Genomic DNA, 8,569 nt, shown 5'->3' with positions numbered 1-8,569 from the left:
GCAGTATCTACCTAAAACTTTCAGTAATCATTATGCGCAACGGAGATAAGGTAGATACATTTCCAATAAGATTAGAGGTGAACAAAGATGTCCTTTTGTAATCACTATTATTTAATATAGTACTAGAAATGTTAGTTATAGTAATAAGAGGAGAAAAACAAGTTGATGGAACTAGAACAGGCAAAGAACAAACTAAGTTATCTCTCTTTGCAGATGATATGATGATATACTTAGAGAATCCCAGAGATTCAAGTAGAAAACTACTTGAAATAATAAACAACTATGGCAAAGCTGTAGATTAGAAAATAAACCTACACAAGTCTTCTGAATTCTGTATATTGGTAACAAAACGCGACAGCAAGAATTAGAAAGAGAAATTCCATTTAAAGCTAGGGCAGACATAAAATATTGGGGAGTCTAACTGCCAAAACAAATCCAGGGACAATATGAGCACAATTAAAAGACACTTTTCGCACAAATAAAGTCAGATCTAAGTAAGTGGAAACACATCAGTTGCTCATGGAAAAACATCAGTTGCTGAGCCAATACAGTAAAAATGATAATTCTACCTAAATTAATTTACTTATTTATTGCCATACAAATCAAACTATCAGATCATTATTTTCTGGAGATGGAAAAATTAATATCAAAATTCATCTGAAAGAACATGAAAGAAATGCTAGGGAAGGTGGCCTACCTCTACCAAATCTCAAATTATATTATAAAGCAGCAATTATCAAAACCACTTGGTACTGGCTATGAAACAGAAGGGTAAGCCAGTGAAATAGGCTAGGTACTCAAGACACAGTAGTCAATGAATATAGCAATCTACTGTTTGATAAGCCCAACGACCCCAGCTTCTGGGATAAGAACTTACTGTTGGACAAATATTGCTGCGAAAACTGGATAAAAGTGTGGTGGAAACTATGCATAGACCAATGTCTGACCCTGCACACAATAACAATGTCCAAATGGGTGCATGATCTAGGTGTAAAGATTGATACTGTAATCAAAGTAGTAAAGCACAAAATAGTGTATTTATAAGACTGGTGGAGAAGGGAAGACTTTTTGACGAAAGAAGAGATAGAAAGCATTATGAATGCAAAATGGATCATTTTGATAATATCAAACCGAAAAGTCTTTGTACCATCAAACCCAATGCAACCAAGATTAGGAGGGAAGCAGAAAACTGGGAAAGAATTTTGCAAATAGTATTTCTCATAAAGACCTCATTTCTAAAATATGTAGAGAACTGAGTCAAATATGCAAGAATACAAGTCATTCCCCAATTGATATATGGTGAAAGTATATAAACTGGCAATTTTCAGAGGAAGAAACTAAAGATACTTATAGTCATGAAAAAATTCTTTAAATCACTGTTGAATAGAGAGATGCTAATCAATACAACTCAGAAATAGCACATTACACCTATAAGAATGGCAGCATGACAAATCAGGAAGATGATAAATGTTGGAGAAGATGCGGGAGAGTTCCAGCCATTCTGGAGAGTAATTTAGAACCATGACCAAAAGGCTTCAAAAATGTGCATACCATTTGACTCTGCAATACCACTTCTGGGACTTTTTCCCCAAGAGATCATAAAAATGAGAAACAGTCCCACAGGTACAAAAATATTTATAAGAGCACTCCTTGTGGTGGTCAAAATCTGGAAATCAAGGGGATGCCCATCAATTGAGGAATGGCTGAATAAATTGTGGTATATGAATGTAATGGAATATTACTGTGCTATAAGAAATTTTGAACAGGAATACTTCATAGAGGCCTGGAAAAATTTATATGATTTGATGTTGAGCGAAAAGACCAGAACCAGGACTACTTTTTACATAGTAACAACCCCAGTGGGCAAGGATATTTTCTGGTAGGCTTGGAACGTCATTACAATGCAGGGACTTAAAAAATGGTCTTTTAAGGCAAAATGTCTTCCACATCCAGAGAAAGAACTACGGAATTCAATCGCAGAATGTAGCAGAACATTTTCTTTTACATTACATTTTGGTTTGTTATATGATTTCTCCCATTCATTTTAATTCTTCTATGCAACGTAACTCTAGTGAAAATGTATTCAATAGGAATGTATTTGTAGAACATATGTAAAATTGTATGTCATCTCGAGAAGGGAGTTGGGAGGTAGTGGGGAAAGAGACGGAGGGAGGGAAAAAACTAAGTTATATGGTAGTGATTGTAGAACACTGAAAATTTAAAAAAGAAAGTTGTATGGATGTTCAATGCGGATTAGGAACTCTGGTATGAGTACTTTCCGAGCAATTTTCAGGGCTGCATAGTCACCTTTGATGTCCCACCTGTAGCTTCAAAAGTTGTAGCATGCACAGTAGTCACATCTGACAGAACTGTGTAGTTGGGTTAAATTTGGTTGAGGGTGCCCAAAGAACCACGAACCCATCAGTAAGTTGGGGAGTATCTAGCCCAAAAACATGTGAAGACTTCCACTAGTGGAACTGGCAGATGAAAACTATTTGCTCCAAGGCCATGAAAGCAGGTGAGGCAGACACTATGGAACCCTTAGAGTTTGGTCAGTCAATGAAAGTCACCAAGTTCATCCACTGTATCCCAGACTAGTACTAGGAATCCTGATATTTTTCTTACAACTGGACCTTGATGACTCTGGAAGAAATTGGGGCTGATGACTTTGTACAACTGTGCTTCACCTAAATCATTATGCAATAGTCAAGACATCAACTTGTTGCCATTGGCTGCCTTTGAAAATAAAGGACAAATAACAATATATTTGAAAAGTGAAATGGTTGGTTTGCAAGAGGTGAGTTTTAGAGATTGTAAACAATCTAAACCGTAATTCAAAGGGTTCACTCACAACTGAGCCATGCAGGCCTCGTGAAAATGAAATGTTAATAATCTTACCATATATTTTAATTTTCTGAATAAGGGATTTAATATCATTTCCAGTTCCAAATTTATTATCCTATTTTTTTTGCCATATATGATTTCAAAAGTTTGTTAGGAAATTCAAGCAAACACACTGTTAAATATTTCTAAAGATTGGTTCAAATGTTAAATCAAAGTTATTTCAATCTTCAGAAAGTCCTATCTAAGGGTACTAAATCTTTTTTTTTTTATTCTGTAGTTTTCTTTTCCAATTTGGACACTGCCAAAGCCAAGGGCAAATAGGTTTTACAATTCACAGAACACTTGGCTTGGAATCAGGAAGACACCCTCATGAACTCAAACTCAGCCCCAGACACAAGGTGTTTGACATTTGGCAAGCCATTTAACCATATTTTTTCTCAGTTGATTCATCTGTAAAATAAACTTATGAAGGAAAAGAAAACCTCAAATCGAATGATGAAGAGTAAGACATGAATGAAATGACTGAACAACAACAAAAACAAAGTCAACAGACACATTGCCACAATAAGATTTTAAATGCATACAATTAGATGCGTTGATACTAAGACTCACTAATATTAAACTGTAGTTATTGATTCTTTTTAAACACATGAACTTTAGGTTAGGACCTCCTGATCTATATGCATATGTTCTACTCAAGAAAAATGGAAAGCTGAGAACGCAATCCTTCCCTCAATTCCTTCTCTATTGAGAGTCTTCAAAAGAGAAATAATACTTTTAAGACATTAAGGAAAATAACTCATTGTCTGTCCTATGATTCTTATTTAGGACCCCACCATTCCTTAAAACATTGTTATTTATTTTGCTTTTTTTTTTCTACTTTCTAAGGAAACATTGTCTAGCGTGTTCTAAGTTAATCTCAATAGTCTTAATAATTGACTTTCATGAAGATTTCAGTTTAAAAGTTTATGCCCCTAAGGGCTCATTAAAAACACACTCTTATATTGCTTTTGTTTTGGTTCCATAGAAAATTTACAGTAGTCAATTCTGTTGGGATCACTGGAACAGGCAATCATTGCACTGGCAAAGAGAACATCAATGAAGTAATAGCAGTAATAACAACAATTTTTTTTGTTTTTTTTCCCTAGTAATTTGTCCCTTTGAGCATTGTCAAATCATGTTCATTTCCCAGGGGATACTTAGAAATTTTGTTTTTTGCCCATTATTAAAATTATGTTCTTACTTCTGCATAGCTCCGGTTAGGGGGAAAAGTAATTAAAATTTTAAAAAGATATATATTTTTCCTTTTTTAAATAAAGAATTCAAATACAGTACTGGAATGAAAAATCCATATGAATTACAAATGTGTGAAATAGGGGAGTGGTTCACAGAAGGATAATTTTCTTTACAAAATACAGATATACATACTCTACTAAGTTTTTGGACTTATTCCCTTGTACAGTGAATCTTTTATATACAATCTGAGTGCAAAGCATCTTTTTTTTCAGCTTCCAATATTCCATTTCATAAATGAATATTTACTACAAAAAATTGAAACCTGCATATATATGATGGCTAATCCATACACTGGTACACTGCATCTCATCTAGTTCTTTGCCAACCACACAAATATTTTTTTTCTTTAATTTTAATGAACCATCCATAGAGGGCTCAACTAAAGTAGAAGAAAAAACACAATAGTCCAGTTATTTTAAAAGTCATAATTTTAAGAATACTTTCTCATGATGAAATTTAGAATGCATATGTTGCTTAAACTGTACTGAATTACCAATTAATGAAATGTTCAAATTTTATAATGTTTTCTAAAAGAGGTTATTGAAGAAATTTGCACTTAAGTCTACCTTTAAAATATGTACAAATGTGTGCATATAGGTAACATAAAAAAGGTAAATGGCTTGGACATATAGAAATATACACTCACATATGTGTTATATATTTGTAGATGTGCATGCATGCATTCATGCATGTATGTATTTATGCTATATGGCTTTTGTATACACACATATCAATATAGTTGTACATGCCAAAATACGAATGTAATAATTGTCAAGAAATTAACCAATAAGTATTGGTGTGCTATATGTTTTTTAAAAGTAAAATTTCCTTTGTGTGTTGATTTTCTTGAAGTATGGGATGAATTTTATTTTATTTTAAAACACAATATAAGAATATAAGTTACAGCATATAAATACTAAATATATGGGGAACACATCATATGATTTACTTTGAAATGATGAGAGAAGAGTTATTTTGGAATGAACTTAAGAGATCAAAACATTAGTGAATCTAGTCAATGTTGTAAAAAAAAATTTTTCTCTAGTTGTTTTAATATTGCCTGTTTCATCTCTCAACACTTTGACCATCTATCTAATATCCTTTCATCTAGCTAAATTTATTTTGCAACTCCTTATACCCTCATGTGTTTCTTTGAACTTTTTTCAACATCTTGTGTCATGAAGTTGCTGCCTACTTATATTCATCATTATCTTTTTTGGTTGTTCATTTAATCACCTTAACTCATGATTCCTCTGAGGTCATGACATTCTATAAATTATGGACTTATCACATTTTTCTTAGAGTATTTGTTTTCAAAAGATGTATTTTGTTTAAATCAAACTGATTTCAATCAATGAAAGTATGATGTGATGGCTCAGATATGATAATGCCTAATTTCTTATTCCTTTTTAATTCTCGGAAATACTTAGAAGTAGAATACTGAAAGATAGGTTTGGATAACACTTTTAAAACTTAGAATTTTAATCAAACTTTTTTGTCTGAGTCAGACATACTTTGGCTACAAACAAATCCGATCTATTAAAAATGATGATTTTTAATTTGTTTTATTGCGGAGAGGGCAGAAAACAAAGGGAAAGTTAGCAGTATATTATTTTTCTCATTTTTGATCTATATTGCATTAGGAAATGAATTATAAAGCAATGAAGATCATAACAGAAGAATTTCAAAGTTGGAAATTAACTCAGATATCATGTTGTTTCCAACTTATATGTGAATAGAAATCCTTTATAAGTGACAAATGGTCATTCAGATTTGTGTGAAATCCTTCACCAACGATGAATCCATTAATTACTAAACCCTCCTATTTCCTTTGAGCACAGTTTTAATTGCTATAAATTGGCCGTTAAATAAACATTGCATTTGAATTCAAAGGAAATGGAGTTCGCCCCACCTTTGTAATTTCTTATGTGATTTAACAGCTACATCACATTTCTCAGTCTAAGTATCCACATCTACAAAATGAGAAGATTAAAATAGAAAGCCTCCTTTGTCTCATTTGTGATTATATTTAAGATCCTATGAATTGATGACATTTGTTACTTTCCTTAACTTTGCAGAAAATAAGTGTCTAAAACATCTGTCAAACTCCAGTTCTTTTCTAGGGAACCAACTCAGAAAAATCTGACTATCCTTTTAATTATTTTAAAATAATATCTCGGGAGGGCGGAGCCAAGATGGCGGAGTGAAAGCAACGACTCACCTAAGCTCCTGCACAAATTCCTCTGGATACCTCTGAAAGGAGAATCTGACCAAACTTTGGAGGTGTGGAATCCAGTGGGTGACAGGCTTTGACGGATTCCGAGCCCAGGTTAGACTGGAAGGTCCACGGGAAGGATCTGTTCTGCGGGGGTAAGCCCCCAGCGCACAGCGCAGCGCGGTCAGCACAGCAGGGCAGAAGGGACCTGAGAAGCCCGAGAGTGGCGGGCGAAACCAGCGGAGCAGGAGACAAGCCAAAACGAGCCGGTGAGAGCCGCTGAGCGCCAGATATCAGCGCAGCAGCCCTTGAAACCTTCAGCCTGAAGACTAAACTTCAGTAAGTCACCTACTTGAACTTCCGGGAGCCAGGATGGCGGAGTGATCAGTAAATGCTCTCTCCTCCCCCCTGATGACCGTGAAAGAACCATAAAATATTTCCCCAGAAAAAATCATGGATCAGCGGGAACAGCAGAAGGGGGCAAATAGTCTCATAACACCAGAGGCTAGGAAAATAGCAAAGGGGGATTCTTCCTACTGTGGTGGAGGCCATCCGGAAGGACAGAGGACCCAGGGCAGAGAAAATTCGCACTGAGACCCAGGCAAGCCTCAGCGCCGGGAGACGAGCCCCAGGAGGGGTGGGAACACGCATTAGCATCTAGGCGTGCCTCAGCCCTCCAGGGGAAAAGGAAAGACAATAGGGAAGCTGGGATCACCATCCCCTGAGCTTGCCTTTGCCTCAGTTCAGCTGAGGAGATCTCGTGTGACCAGACCACTCCTCCCATGCACTTAACAAGCTAACCCCAGGGTTGATCTGGGAAACAAAAAACAAAAACCTGCTTTTAGCTTTTTCACACATCAGCTCAACACAAAGTTCTGTACCTTCTGACTGAAAGAACCAGAAGCTACAACACTCAGCCAACATCATGAATAGGAAAAAGCAGATGAAAAGTGAAAAAACCATAGAATCTTTCTATGGGGATAAGGACCAAAACACAAACACCAAAGAGGTTAGAGCTGAGACTGTACTTCCATCTGAAACTTCAGAAGGGACTATGAACTTCTTGCAAGCACAACTAGCTTTCCTGGAACAGCTGAAGAAGGAAATAGAAGAAAAACTGGCCAATGATTTTAAACTTACAAAAAAAGAATTCACTGATGAGAACATCACTTTGAAAAGGAAAATTGAAGAAATGGAAAAGGAAGTTCAAAAATTAACTGGAGAAAATAATTCCCTAAAAGGAAGAGTTAATCAAACGGAAAAGGAAACCCAAAACCTAATTGGGAAAATTGCTCAAATGGAAAAGGAAACACAAAACCTAACTGGGAAAATTGGTCGAATGGAAAAGGAAGTACAAAAATTAAATGGAGAAAATAGCTCCTTAAAGGGAAAAATTGGTCAGATGGAAAAGGAGATGCAAAAGTTAACTGAAGAAAACAATATGATGAAGATTAGAATTGGGCAAGTAGAAACTAATGACTCAATGAGGCAGCAAGAATAAGTCAAACAAAACCTAAAGAATGAAAAGATAGAAGAAAACGTAAAATATTTAATTGGAAAAACAACTGACCTGGAAAATAGATCCAGGAGAGAAAATTTAAGAATTATTGACCTGCCAGAAACCCATGATGAAGAAAAGAGTCTGGACAATATCTTCCAGGAAATCATCAAGGAAAACTGCCCAGAAGTACTAGACCCAGAGGGCAAAATAGTCATCGAAAGAATCCACCGTTCCCCTCCCGAAAGGGATCCCAAACTCAAAACCCCAAGAAATATCGTTGCCAAATTCCAGAGCTATCAAGTGAAGGAGAAAATACTACAAGCAGCCAGAAAGAAACAATTCAAATATCAAAGACATACAGTCAGGATCACACAGAACCTTGCAGCTTCTACATTAAAAGATCGAAAGAATTGGAACCTAATATTCCGTAAGGCAAAGGACTTGGTTCTTCAACCAAGGATCAACTACCCAGCAAAGTTCAGCATAACATTTCAGGCAAGGAGAAAGTCATTCAACGAAATAAGGGATTTCCAGAGCTTCCTGACCAAAACGCCAGAACTCAATAGACAATTTGATCTTCAAATGCAGGTCTCAAGAGAATCATAAAAAGGTAAACAGAGGGGAAAAAACAAAAAAAAAAAACTTGGTACTCAATTAGGGCAAACTGTTTACCTCCCTATAAGGGAAGATGATACCTGTTAATCTTGAGAACT

The sequence above is a fragment of the Notamacropus eugenii genome, chromosome 6 (genome assembly GCF_028372415.1).
Source record: "Notamacropus eugenii isolate mMacEug1 chromosome 6, mMacEug1.pri_v2, whole genome shotgun sequence".
Classification (NCBI taxonomy): Eukaryota; Metazoa; Chordata; class Mammalia; order Diprotodontia; family Macropodidae; genus Notamacropus; species Notamacropus eugenii.
Note: the sequence above shows the minus strand (reverse complement) of the source record.